Source organism: Fundulus heteroclitus, unplaced genomic scaffold, assembly GCF_011125445.2.
Source record: "Fundulus heteroclitus isolate FHET01 unplaced genomic scaffold, MU-UCD_Fhet_4.1 scaffold_249, whole genome shotgun sequence".
In the NCBI taxonomy this organism is placed as follows: Eukaryota; Metazoa; Chordata; class Actinopteri; order Cyprinodontiformes; family Fundulidae; genus Fundulus; species Fundulus heteroclitus.
Window position 1 is genome coordinate 183263 of NW_023396660.1, and position 15050 is coordinate 198312.

The window sequence follows — 15050 nt, forward strand, 5'->3', positions numbered from 1 at the left end:
ACACAAGAACATCTTTTTTACAGTTGTTGTGTGGTTAAGTCTTTGTGGGACAAGATTCATGATTGGTTATCAACAAAAAATGTGATTCCTAATTTTGAATATAAAGGAGTTAAATTTGGCATTACTTTTCAAGATAAAAGGGTAGAATTTCTGTGTAATACTATATTCATTATTGGAAAATTCTTTATTCACAAATGCAAATTTTTTAAAATTTCTCCAAATTTTCAAGCATTCCAAAATGATGTAAAGAATTTGTATGCTTCAATCAAATTACTGGAAAGTAACAAAGCCTTAAAGTTTTCAGATTTGATAACAGTATACTTTAGCTAAACCCCTGTGTTATATGTTTTATTTTCTTTTTACTTTTGATTTAACTTTAATGAGACTGTTCAAGTTTATTTTATTTTTTGTCTTTCAAAAAAAAAATCTGTTATGGCTGTCATATGTTTAATTGTACTTATCTGATATTTTGAAAATTGTATTTTGGATTTACTTAAATAAAAAAAAAAAAAAAAAAAAAAAAAAAAAAAAAAAAAAAAAACTTGCTGTCACTCTACAGTTTTAGGTTCAGGAGCGGTACCCCTTGAGCGCCCCCTGCCTAGAGGCCAAGGAACTGCCGGTGTTGTGCGCAATTCTGTTCCCCTATGGAAATCTGTTTCCCCTGTGTCGGGAGCGCGCATTGCAGCGAGGGAGGCTGGGCTGAACACTGTCACGTCACTTCTGATAGATTTCTCGGTTAAAACCAAAAATTAAAAAAACTCAAGTCAAGGTTTTAAAATTTACTTTAATCGGTAGCTGTTTCCAAAATTATAAAATACACACCACAAATTAATAAAACAAGGTCTTTAAACATTTTCTAAACAGTAAAAAATCACGTGATGTACATTTGCATTATTGATTGAAGGACTAGCAAGTCCGCTGGGTTAACTCGCCACTTCTTCTAAAAAAATCAGCGTAGGAAGAGCCTGCTCACCGGCCTCACCTACAACCAGCTCTTTGCCTTTTATGATCGCGCAGCAGCACGAAAACATTGTTACCTGCACACAGTTTGATGATCAAAACACAATTCGTAATCCACATATATTAAATTGTGGAAAATCAGTTCATAACTGTTTGAACAATTGAATTTATGATCTAGAGACAGGAAGATGCATTCACGGAATGGAAGCCAGCGCAGTTAACATGGGATTGCGCAATCCCAGGGGAGGCCAAGCTCGCAGAGGCCTCACCGGCTTCGCTATCAAGCGCCACCAAGGATTTACATGAAAAATAGCGAAAAGACTGCGATTTTGAAGAGAATATGATCAAAATACTTATTACAAATGACTGAGTGAATCAAAATCAATACTATGTTATTCAGCGACACAGTACAGACAAGCATTCATGCACACATCGTCCAGCTAAGGGCAATTTAGAGGAGCTAGTAGCAAACAACATGAAGAAGTTATTTAATCTAAACACTGGGAGGTTATCATATGCTGCACATTTCTTCCAAGAAAACTCTACAACTTAAAATGGCATTTTTTGTGCTTCCTTCAGGCATGCTGAGGCTTTTCCAGGTGCTAAAAGATAATAAGCTGAATGCTAAGGATCTGCCACATACAAATAAATACTGAAAACATAGAAATGTTGGCTGTTTGTCAGAAAAAAATCGTAACTTGTGAATATTGTTTTGTTTAAAAAAAATCTGTAAAAATGTTCGTTAAAGCTAAATAGTTACAAAGAGGGGAAAAAGAAAGTGAAAGGAAATAGAAATTCAGTCACTAAGATCTGAAAACCACAATGATTAGTTATTCAATTACTTATATTCACAAATACCCTCAAACAAAATGTTTAAGTTTTTGTAAATAACACTATGAGAGTAAAAAGTCTCCTTCTGAAACATTTACCTGGACTCTAACATAGACGCGGGAAGGAGGGTGCTGCGGGTGTAACAGTGTTTAGGTTTAAGTTGTAGAATTCCACTTGCTTTCTATGTATCAGTGCAATGGGGAAATAGCGCCCCCCTCTTTGTGTGGTTGGTTATATGTTGCTGGTCCCTGTAGTCAGTGCCAGTCTGTGAAAGCTGCACGAGAGGTGAGTTGCATTCTTCAGCACACAGTAGAAAAGTGTTAGCAACATCATAAAACATAATTTTTTTACTAAATTAGACAAGTACTTTGTAATGATTAGTTACTAGATGTGTGCCTGGCACCAATATCTGTACTTTTAGTTTTCTTAATATTGTAAAACACTTGGTGTGCTAAGTTAAAAGCTAACATAACGCTCTGTTGTAGCGTGCTGAGTGAAGCTGAGCCGTTGCACTGATTCAAACCCCGATATGTTCCCATTCAGGAAATAAACTGCCTGACAACCCAGAAACTCGTCATCATTTAAAAAAAACTACACAACGCAGAGTCGAGGGGTTACTTGGGCCAGCCCGGTACAGTGGACTGAAGCAGAACCCGGTTACATTGGTGCCGTGACCTGAGCTTCTGCGATCCTGTATCTGCAGCGGTGCTGTCTATTTCCTGGACAGTGGTTGGAGTCACCACATGGACTGTGGGAAACCCCGTGGGATTTCCCTTCTTCCCACCGTTTGCTGTTTTCTATTGGAACACTGAGGTGGGATTCTGTACGTCTGGTTGTAAGAAAAAAAAAAAAAGAAAAAAAGGACAAAGCAGATTTAAATCATGACAGACCTTCCTGGTTTTGGCAGAGGGAGGGGGACTGTTAGTTTTATCCCACTACAGTTTTTTGGCAGGGGTAGAGCAGGTTTGCTGGCAGCCCCAGTCTCATCCACACCTAGGCCTGTCTTTGCTGAGTTAACTGAAACACCTGTTGATGGTGACTGTGATGATTCCCATCATTCTAAATCAGATACCAAACCTACAACAGAGAGCCTTTATGCAGAGATAGCAACGCAAATTGGAGTTTCTATTGGAGAAAGCATTGCCTCTTGTATTGAGTCTCGCTTGGGCTGTGAAATCTGATGTTAAAGAACCTGTGTGTTTTAGAGGGGATGGTTGTGACACATGCAGTGTTCAGGAATGGGAGGAAATGATGATGACCTATTTGAAGAAAAAGGGGTACAGACAGCTGAACAGGCTGATGAAGTGCTTAGTAAACTGGCAGGGAAGGCAAGAGAGGAAGTCAGGGTGGGCATAAGCAGTAACCCATCCTTGTGTCTTAAGGTAGGCCCAGAACCTATTTTTGAGATCTTAAAACAGCACTTTAGTGACACTGCCTGTTCGAGCATGCCTTTGGCTGATTTTTATGCAACATTACCTAACTTAGGTGACACACCTTTCGATTACTGGCTCCGGCTGAACAGAGCCATGGAACTCACAGAGGACTGTCTCAAACGACAGAATAAGTCATTTGCATATCTGACAAAAGAACTGACTACAATGTTCATTCGACACTGCCCAGACCCAGAACTGTCTCTTATTTTCAAATGTAAGCCGTTGCAGCAGTGGACACCTGGTGATGTACACGAGAAGTTGCTGGAGCACAGCAAAGATCAGAAGTGTGGCTCTCAGCTAAGTGCATCCAGTGCTTTAAGTTCTCAGCGACAGGAGGTGAGTCCTCATGTGCAACAGGTGACATGCAGCAGTAAATGTACCAGGCCATCCCCGATCTCTACCTCTACTGGGCTCAATGCACCGGCGCCTGCTGATCGTCTTGATCATGTGATAGCTCTGTTGGAGAAAGTTCTGGAGGGTCAGCCTCGACAAGCAAGAACACCTGCTAAAGATGATGTCAGAGCACATCGAGACCAAGTACACAAAGTCGTGCCCTGTGTAATTTGTGTTGACACAGCACACTCTACCTATTACCACTGTAGAGCCAATCAGCTGTGCTTCATCTGCCATGCTGCGGATCACACACGGGCTCAATGTCCCAGGGCCGTATCTAACAAAGCGAGAGGGCCTGAATCAGGTGCCCAGTAGATGGGAAACTAGTTGGCCTACATGTGGAGGGGGCAAGTGTTAGGCCTGAAATTGTGCCCCAAGAGACTGATTATGATGATTTGGAGTCTGTATACCAAACTGTCTGTGAAGAATGACAGCTTGGTCATTGACCAGTGCTTCAGAACACCCAAAGATTGAAACAACACGATAAACTGTTCTATGAAAATGTGACCCTTGATGGCAGAGTATCTGTTAAAGCAATGCTTGATAGTGGCTCCATGGCCTGCACCCTCAGTACTGATCTGATACCCCACCTCTTAGATCATGCAGTGTTGCAGACCCCCACCTTGCAACCCACTGATGTTGTACTGATTGGTTGTGGTGGTTCAAGGACAATCCCATCTGGTGTGTGTGACATTACAGTGGAAATGTATGGCTGCAAAGTTGTTGGGCCTATGCCGGTGGTTGCAGGACAAAGTGAGGACCTTATCATAGGCAGCAACCTTATGCGGCATTTGGTCAATCGCCTGAAGACAAAAGATAAGTTGGGGGTGGAATGCAGCAAGAGCTTAAATGCAGAAGATATGTCTGATCACACTGTGCTAAGTTTAATGTCAGAAGTGGTGGTTCCGGAGAGTGCCGGTGATAAGATTGGAACTGTCAAGCTAAAGAGAGCCATCACTGCATGAAAAGTGAGATTTTCGTCCCCGTAAACTACCGCAGATCTCCCTAATTTTCGGCAGTTAACGACAATTTGCAACCCGTGCTTGTCGCCGTTTTCAGTGCCACAAATTGTCGGAACCGGACTCTGACGTATGTGGAGAGCGATCAGCTGCACTAATGGCCCTAATTAGCATATGAATGCAGCGAACCCGCGCGGCTGGCCAGGTCTGGCTTGAATAACCTACTCAGTATTGGCTGAAACCACTATTTTTAAATAAGTAAAATCGCTCCTGATTGGCAGCAAAACCACACGTGGCCAGGGTAGGCCAGAATGTTCTTACTCAGTATTGGCTGAAACCATTATTTTCAAACTAGTAAAATCACTCGTGATTGGTTGAGATATATATATATATATATATATATATATATATATATATATATATATATATATATATATATATATATATATATATGCTGTATATTCATATTATCTTATGTAGGCTACTACACTATCATTAGGCTACCTTCAAGGACATGAATGAATTTATACAGGAAATTAACATTTGCCAGGAAGATGTTTATGCAAAGAAAGAGCTTTATTAAAAAAAACACACACACACACACAACTATATACAACGCGAGGATCTTCCCACACATGCGTATCCAAAAAACTACAACTCCGTGAACTGTCCGTTTGCCTCCTCGGGGTTGTAGGCAACTGCTGGCGGCGTTCTTTCCGAGGCAGGTGCGATGTGCAGACGCCTGCTGTGCGTGGCTCTGTACTTCGGCGTCGCCTCTAACCGGGACTGCAGCTTCACACAGAGTTCAGAGAGATCCGGCCTACGAAATGACGGCGGTACAATCCATCCAGAGACCCCGCCAACGACGCCATCTTCCTCGTCAGACATGAGGTCGACGGTGGCGGACATCCAGAGTTCCACTTCCTCATCAGCTAGCACGCTCTGCCTCGATTCCTGCAGCTGTAAAAAACAAAACAATGAATCAGTATTATGCGATGGGATGCACTGCGTATGGACACAACACATCTATCAATGCACCTGAAAAATAGTCACCAAATAAAGTCTTACCCTCTTTCTTCTCGCTCGACTCCGAGCTGAATTCTTGGCAGCTTCTGCCCGCATTGAGTTCTCTGGCTGCATATATCTGAAGCTCCTGCGTACCGTCTCGTAATACGTCTTACAGGCGGCTGGAAAACAAATGAGAGTGGTATGAATAAAAACCAAACGCAAGTCACAGTAACATTAAAAACAAGGGAGAAACAGTAAAACAAGTCCCTTACACACAACGTCGTCTTTATCAATATAGTGTAAATCGAGGCTTGCAGTTATTGCTCCGAGCAGATAGGAGGTAACTGCCTCATTATGAGGTGTGCTTAGTCTGTGAAAACAAAATGTACAGTTATGATCGGTATCTATCCGTATCTATTTCCTTTTATCGCAGAATGAAAGCATATTCTTTAAATCTTACCCTTGCGCCGGTTCATAGCGCCTGCAATTTGTCTCCGAGTTGTGAAGACGGCGTACTGTAAATCACAAAAAATACACCCTTAGCTTTGGGTTATGGCTAGGCTACTTTTAGCTTAGCTAGCAGTCAAATATATTCTTACCGCAAGCTTTTGTGCATCCGTCTTCTCTTGATGGAGTTAGTCTCTCCAGCACAGTTCTTCGACTGCAGAGCCGCCATCTTGTCCTCTATGGACAGCAACCTGGAGTTTACCGAATTCTGCAGTTGAGTGAACCTCTCATTCATGTCGGCAGTATGTTGAGTAAGCTGACGAGACAGTCCACTGATAGCAATCAGCAGTTTCTTCTCGTCAGTCTGCGGACTGGCTGAAAGTTGTGGATCGCGTCCTAGAGGAGTTGAACGCGAGACGTTGTCCGGCATACCAGTAAAATCCAAACACAGTAAAGTCGTCGTCGTCTTCTTCTTCTTCTTCTTCTTCTTTTTCTTCTTCTTTAGGATTTAACGACAGCTTGCATCCATAGTTGTTGCATTACTGCCATCTATTGGATCCTAATATATATCCTTCAAATCCTTATGATCCCAGAATAAAAAAAAAACGAAAAATCTTTGTACATCCCTTTTCTATACTTAATAATGCAGATAATGAATCACTACAAATTATTATTTTATTTATATTTGTATCCTCCACCCATTCTAAAGCTAATAATATAGCACATAATTCTACCGCATATATACTAAAATAATTAGATGTTCTTTTTGAAATATTAATTTTTAATTCAGGAATCACTACAGCTACACTAGTTGCTTCATTTTTTGGATTTTTCGAACCATCAGTATAAATTTGCAAATAATCATTATATTTAATCTGTATTTGATTGTAAAATTCTTGACAGATATCTATTATATTTCTTGTCTTAATATTTAATAATGATCTATCTATATTAATATATTTCCATATCCATGTAGGTCTCAAAGCCCACAATACTGTTGGACTGAATTCTTTGTTATATACATTAAATGTTTTTGCTCTATCATCCCCAATCCATCCAAAACTATTAAATTGACCCTTTCGTCTTTCCCAACAACTTTCTAATACTTTCATAACTGGATGATCTTCATTATGTCCTTTTAAATTTATCCAGTAATTAACCATTATCTGTTGCCTTCTGATACATAATGGCATTTCTCCTGATTCTATTTGTAAAGCACATACTGGAGTTGATTTAACTGCCCCTAAACAAATTCTCAATGCTCTAGCTTGAATAACGTAAAAATTTTTTAACCTACTTAGCCGCTGAACCATATACCACACTCCCATAATCTATTCTTGACCTAATTAGTGACACATACACATTTTTATGCGATTCAAAACTTGCACCCCATGTTAACCCTGCTTTCATTTGAGCGTTTTAATGGAATACTGGGAAAGTTTAATCACAACAATAGGACAATTGAAGTCCAGATTATGAGGCAATTTCAGCAGAGCCAACAGCTTCATATGCCATGGACATGTGAATATGGTGCAGAATTTGCCAGTATTTTAGGAAGACAAATGGTTGGGACTTTGTCATGCAATGACACAGCTGATATGCTTTATGTGAAGCACAGTGTTTTGGTGTCAGCAGAACGAAAGCCAATAGAAGTTTGGGGCTTGCAGGGAACAGACACGTCATACCCAGCATAATTTCTGCCAGTTGAGCGCATTGCTGGGAGATGTGTAGTTAATACATCCTCTGTGCATTTAAGTAAGACCAAAAAAAAGGTCACTGTAGTCATGCCACTATGCACAGTAGTTGAGCTCTAGGAGACTGTGATCTCTGCAGACCTCTCATTCTGATTCTAATGTTTGCATGGAATGCACATTTTACCTTGCTGATTCTGATTCACATTTTACCAACTGATTCTGATAAAAACAAATTTTTGAAATAAATTATTTTGTGTATTTTTTTTACATAACATTTGCCATTGATAATGGCATACACAGTAATCTAGCATACTTTAATTAAATAAATCAATTCAAGGTAAAATGTAAGAGTCTATATTTAGGTTATATAGAGCCTGATCTATTTGTACCAGAGATTTTCTTACCTTTTAGAGAAATGTCACTTGGGGTAAAACTCCCCCTGCAACCCTGATTTACATTTGTTTAGCTCACAGCATTTTCATTTACATGTTAAAGCCTCCCCTAGAATTAGGAGGAGGGGGGTCATGGGGGGACAACTCCCAAGGTAGGCCCACGTCAATTTCTGACAATTCACGGCAGTTTTCGGTGTTGCCTGCAAATTGCCGTGAACAGCCGTTAACCTGAACTTCCACGACAATCTACAGTGCCGCATAGTGACGAAAATCTCACTTTTCATGCAGTGCATAACCTTGGAACCTTTGATAGAGCACCTAGTCTGGGGCAGGCTGCTGCTAGGAGATAATGAGGAAGTTGGCAGAGCTGTAGTGATCGAGCCCATAGCAACAAGATCCAGGCCAAGGTCAGTTATGGTTGGAAGAACTGTGGCACATCTAAATAGTGATGGGTGGCTCCCGGTAAAGGTGTTAAACCCCTTTGAAAAGTCAATGACTTTAAAACGAAACATGAAGTTGGCTGACGTGTTTACCTTTGCAGCAGTGGAGAGCTTCAGTCCCACTGACTCCTGCTTACAACAGAATATACAACTGCCAACTACTGAATCAGCACAGTGCAATGATGATCAGAGTCTAGTCACTGATGTCTCTACCTTGCCTGATCATCCATCTTTAGAGCAAGTGATGGGTGACAGTAGCTCTTTACATGCAGTGCTGCAAAATCTGGGGCTGTCTAACATTGATATCAACTCATGTGAAGTGTCACAAGCTAGCAAAGAGAAACTAGTTGACCTCATAGCCCAGTTTGAGTCCATTTTCTCGAGAGACAAGCTAGATTGCGGCAAAGCTACTGGCTATCTTCATAGGATTCGAGTTGTAGATGACAAGCCATTCCGGTTGCCTTGCAGACGTGTGCCACCGGCTCATTATGACAAATTAAGACAAGCTCTGAATGAAATGGAGGAACGGGAAATAATCCGAAAGTCTTGCAGTGAGTTTGCATCACCTTTGGTCTTAGTTTGGAAGAAGTCTGGTGATTTAAGATTATGTAATGACTTTCGCTGGCTTAACGCTAGAACTGTCAAAGATGCACATCCTCTTCCGCATCCAGCAGATGCACTGGCTGCTTTAGGAGGAAATGGATTTTTCTCTACAATGGACCTGACTTCAGGCTACTATAATGTGGAGGTGCATGAACAAGACCGCAAGTACACAGCATTTACATCACCATTCGGGTTATACGAATACAATCGTATGCCACAAGGACTGTGCAACAGTCCGGCGACCTTTATGAGGATGATGTTGGGCATTTTCGGAGATCAGAACTTCCTCAGTGTGTTGTGTTATCTTGACGATGTCCTGGTTTTTGCCCCCACAGAAGAAGTAGCACTGCAGCGCTTGCATATGGTGTTTCAGAGACTGCAGGCTCACAATCTTAAGTTGGCCCCAAAGAAGTGCCACTTCTTGAGGCAGTCTGTGAAATTCCTAGGGCACATTGTTAATGCTGATGGAATAAGGTCAGATCCTGACAAAATAGCATCCATTACATCCCTTACGGAAGCGGACCTCATGGAAGATGGTTCTAAGGTTCCATCCCAGCAGAGGATCCGCTCGTTCCTGGGAATGGTAATGTATTACCAGCAAGTTATTGAGAACTGTTCATCCATTGCAAAACCTCTGTTCCGGCTGACATCTGGGGACAAAGGTCCACGTGGTCCAGGGAGAAGGCGCCAGAGGGCGCGTGCAAAGCTGTGTGAGGAGGACTGGACAGATGATTGCAGAATAGCGTTCTTCAAGTTGAAGCAGGCTTTGTTGGATCGGGTGCTCTTGGCCCATCCAAACTTCGAAGAGCCCTTCCTTCTATCGGTTGATGCCTCCAGCAGTGGCCTTGGTGCTGTGTTGTCGCAAGTTCCAGCTGGAGCTTCAACATCAAGGCCAATCGCCTTTGCTAGTAAGACACTCAGTCATGCACAGTCCAAGTATCCAGCACATAGGCTCTTTGCCTTGAAATGGGCAGTGTGTGATAAGTTTCACCACTGGCTTAGGTGTCATCGGTTTACAGTATGGACCGATAATAACCCTCTGACTTACATACTGTCTAAGCCAAGATTAGATGCATGTGAGCAGAGGTGGATTGCAAAACTGGCACCTTTTCAGTTTGACATAAAATACATCCCTGGTCCTAAAAATATGGTTGCTGATGCACTGAGCAGGGAACACTTTGTGCAGCCAACTGCCTCCCATCGTCTAATAAGAGTGTCATACAATGATCTGCTGGCTGAGGCAGAGGCAGTTGCCATAGGCGGGGTGCAGGAGGCCTTCAGATGGACAGTTCACTCACCTGAGGAGACCCCTAGCAATGACCAGCATATTGTTTCTCAGTGCACAGCTATTGTGCAGGCAGGGGGGCTGACATCTTGTGAGGTGGGAGCTGTTTTCCAGGTTCATACAGAACAGGAGTCTAAGGTGTGGCCACATGCTCTCCTTCTGCCTCAGTTCTCTCAGACTTTGCTCACACCGAACCAAACTGAATCTGAAATCTTTTCGCATGACGAGCTAGTGAGACAGCAGCGGTGTGATGATACACTGAGTAGGGTGATCTTCTATGTAGAAAGGGGGCGAAGACCATCAAGGAGAGAGTGTGCCAAAGAAGCGATTGATACAAATAGACTTCTGAGGGCGTGGAGCAAGTTGACTGTGAAAAATGGTGTATTGTATCGAATCTCCAGGAATCCTGTAACAAAGACAAAAACCTATCTGTATGTTGTCCCGCCTGCCCTGCGTCCTGCTGTACTGAAGGGAGTCCATGATGAAGCAGCACACCAGGGCCAAGAACGAACCCTTTATCTGGCCAGGCAAAGATTTCATTGGTCTGGCATGGCTAAACATGTGGCAGAGTATGTGAGGTGCTGCAAGCGGTGCGTTGTTAGCAAGTCACCTGAACCAGAGGCTAGAGCATCTTTAGAGAACATCAAGACATCAGAACCCCTTGAACTAGTCTGTATAGACTTTTGGTCGGCTGAGGACTCTGCAAACAAATCAGTGGATGTGCTTGTGGACACAGACCATTTTACAAAGATGGCGCATGCCTTTTTATGCCCCAACCAGTCTGCCAAGGCAGTGGCGCACCAACTGTGGCATAACTATTTCTGCATCTACGGCTTTCCAACACGCTTACACTCTGATCAGGGTGCAAATTTCGAGAGTGCTCTCATCTCTGAACTGTTGAGTGTTGCTGGAGTCCAGAAGTCCCACACGACTCCATATCACCCAATGGGTAATGGTTCTTGTGAAAGGATGAACCGCACCTTGGGTAATATGATTCGTGCCTTACCTCCAAAAGCTAAGCAAAGATGGCCAGATATGTTGAAGTCCCTCACCTTTGCGTACAACTGTACCATCCACCAGACAACTGGCTTTGCTCCATTTCTGTTGATGTTTGGCAGGGTGCCAAGGCTCCCAATTGATATAATCTTTGGCTCAGTCATTGACCATCAAGACGTCACAGATATTGACAGATATGTCCAGACACTAAGGAAAGACCCCAAGGAGGCCACGGACATTGCACAAAGAACGGCAAGCAAACAATTGCAGCGCCACGCTGATCTCTACAACCGGAAGGTCCGGGGATCCCCTGTGGAGATTGGAGACTGTGTTCTTTTGGCCAACAAAAAGGGACGCGGCAAGAGAAAACTTGCTGATCGCTGGGAGAATGTTGTCTATACAGTTGTGGACAAGAATGACACAAGTCACACATTTAAGCTGCAGAATGCCTCCCCTGGGCAGGTGAAGGTCGTACATCGTAACCTATTAATGCCAGTGAACTTTCTGCCTGTTGAGGATGCTTTGCCTCAAGATGAGGTGGATGTGTTTTCTGAATCTGGCTCGCTGATGACGGGTGGTGATGGAGAGGCTGTGTGTGATGTGTCTCTGGCATCTGCTGAGTACAGGACGAGAGCTTGGGTTTCTGTCTTGCCATCTGAGGTGCCCAGCGAGTTGCCAATGACCGAGGATATTGAATCAGAAGGCACTGTTGTGGAGCATCTACTGGCATCTAGCCATGTCCCCACAAGCGTCGCTGATGTACATGAAAATCCAACTGATGAGCAAAAATCTGACTTGGTCATGTCCTTGGATCCACCTACATGCTCTTCTGCTTTGGAGGCAGCAGCCTCTGCGGAGCATGATTCGAGCTGTTTGCCTTTGGTTAAGGTTTCTGTCTCATCTGAGACTGATGTGCTCACTGGAGATTGTACTGTTGTTGACAGAGTGGTGGGGACTCGCACAAGATCAAGGGTGGGAAGGTTACTTAAGCCTGTTTCTAGATTGATTGAGATGATGCACCAGAAAACAGAAAAGGTTTGAGTCTTGTTAGAGTGAAGACAGTTTGTTTTATTGTATTTGTAATAGACAAATTTTTTTTTTGGAACAAACAGGGTGCTTTTGTTTTAAATTGTCCGTATCAGAATGGTGTATGGTTATAATATGGTAAAATATGTAATCGGCATATTTCATTTAATTGTTTTTTGCTTCCCACACGTGTGAGATAGGGGTCTGGCCAACTTCTTCTTATACTGATTCTTTTGAGAATAGTCGTCTGACTGGATTTTCTTTGTAACCGTGCTGCCTGGAATTTGCTGAGCGGATTCATCATATCTCAATGGCTGTGAATATGCTATTGTAAAATTGTGTAGAATGTTCATTTTGTTTTTGTTCTCTTTTTCTCTTCTGGTTGCTTTGGTGTATCTGTTTTTTTCTGTGGGGATGTTGCTTTTGTTTGTGATATTTGTTTATTTTGGGGTGGAAGTGGAATTCAGCAGGGGGGAATGTAACAGTGTTTAGGTTTAAGTTGTAGAATTCCACTTGCTTTCTATGTATCAGTGCAATGGGGAAATAGCGCCCCCCTCTTTGTGTGGTTGGTTATATGTTGCTGGTCCCTGTAGTCAGTGCCAGTCTGTGAAAGCTGCACGAGAGGTGAGTTGCATTCTTCAGCACACAGTAGAAAAGTGTTAGCAACATCATAAAAAATAATTTTTTTACTAAATTAGACAAGTACTTTGTAATGATTAGTTACTAGATGTGTGCCTGGCACCAATATCTGTACTTTTAGTTTTCTTAATATGGTAAAACACTTGGTGTGCTAAGTTAAAAGCTAACATAACGCTCTGTTGTAGCATGCTGAGTGAAGCTGAGCCGTTGCACTGATTCAAACCCCGATATGTTCCCATTCAGGTACATCATTTATTATTGTATTCTTCATTGTTCATTGAAAATATGAATGTTTTGCTGTAATTACAGCCAGTCTGTGAAAGCTGCACGAGAGCGTGCTGAGTGAAGCTGAGCCGTTGCACTGATTCAAACCCCAATATGTTCCCATTCAGGAAATAAACTGCCTGACAACCCAGAAACTCGTCTTCATTTAAAAAAACTACACAACGCAGAGTCGAGGGGTTACTTGGGCCAGCCCGGTACGGTGGACTGAAGCAGAACCCGGTTACACGGGGACTGCAGCCTCCCTCGTCAGAGCATCAGCCCCCCATGGTGGGGAGCTGTGGAGTTTTTTTTTTGTTTTTGTTTTTTTTTTTGCAAAAAAGAACATACAAGAACAATATAGAACAATAATAATTACAAACATAATAGGCTGGGTCACGTGTGACGTCAGTGCTACATCCGGGTCCCGCGGGTAGGCAAAAAACAGTACTGTTATCATCTACTACATGACAAAACAGGTGATGTAGAGCGTACTATTAGTTCGTTTATGTTTGGAATCTAAGCAATGCCTACAACTTGTTGCGCTCCCGGTTGCACACAGAGGCATTCCAAATCATTGGATGTACGTTTCTGTCGTTTAGCGAAGGACGAAGAAAGAAATGGATATTTTCAATGAAAAGAGCGCAGGCAGACACTCCCAATGGACTGGGGGAGCCATCAAACTACAACAGAATTTGCAGTCTACACTTCATCTACGGTAAATACAACTTAATTCTGCACTAGTCATTGTTCTACTTAAATAGCGGCGGAGGGGAGGTGGCGATCGCTAGACAGGGCCGGAGAAGCGGAGTTGGTGCGCTGCAGCAGCAGCACCCCACATCATTTTAGTTTTCTTCGTGCAATCAGTGTGCAATAATGTTCACCAGACAGCTACTCCATTACGCCCCCGTTCACACGCGGATGACCGTAACGTCAGCCGTCAGCCACAGCCCTCAACATAATGACGTCACGTGTTTTCCAACCCAGCCATCAGTCCCCCTCGCTTGAAACAGCTTCCAGTGCGCCTGGGATCAAACATGTTTTTGTTTCGTTTTTCCGTCTAATATGGTGTGTTCATGGTAGTTTCCTGGTTTTACCCAGCCTGGAGTTTGGGCTTCACTTTTAGTTTTGTTTGAGTTAGTGAGGGCCACCACGGACCGGGATCTTTCAGGTGAAAGTTGTTGTGCAATTATACACTGTTTAAAGTTATTTAATGTTTCATAAATAACTCTCTGTCTGTTAAGTATTGTCTGGTAATGATCAGCTTTTAAGCTGATATCAGGACAATGGTTGAAAGGGATGAATTCGAGCACTAGCGATCTTTTAACAGCAAAACCTGCACACATATAGAATAAAAGGAGTGACAACTTCTTTTCAAGTCCAAGAATTTAATAACAGAAATAAAATGAACATCCAGAGAACATCACTATGTAATGCTGTTTATCCGAATTAACACAATATTTCGATTAATAAATCCTCTCTACTAGGCTAGTGAAACTTAACTAAACTACTAAGCAAAATGAAGATAAAAAGAAGCTAAGCTAAGGAATTATTTACATGCAAAAACAAACAAAAGACAAACAAAAGTGGTTGATCATAATCAGATTAATTCAGTGAATCCCTGTTCACTACAGATCTGATTTCAAAAGCATGGAGTGGAGTTAAAACATCTGCCATGTATTT

At 42.4% G+C, this 15050-nt stretch overlaps 1 long non-coding RNA gene across 1 annotated transcript; it reads right to left on the reverse strand.

Annotated features, from left to right (window-relative positions):
* Positions 1-5429: 5429 nt before the first annotated feature.
* LOC118559235 lies at positions 5430-5947 on the reverse strand. The gene is made up of 3 exons (XR_004928713.1): positions 5857-5947; positions 5645-5763; positions 5430-5536 (listed from the first exon to the last, which is right to left on the reverse strand). It is a non-coding gene; the product is annotated as an uncharacterized LOC118559235 (long non-coding RNA).
* Positions 5948-15050: the final 9103 nt, after the last annotated feature.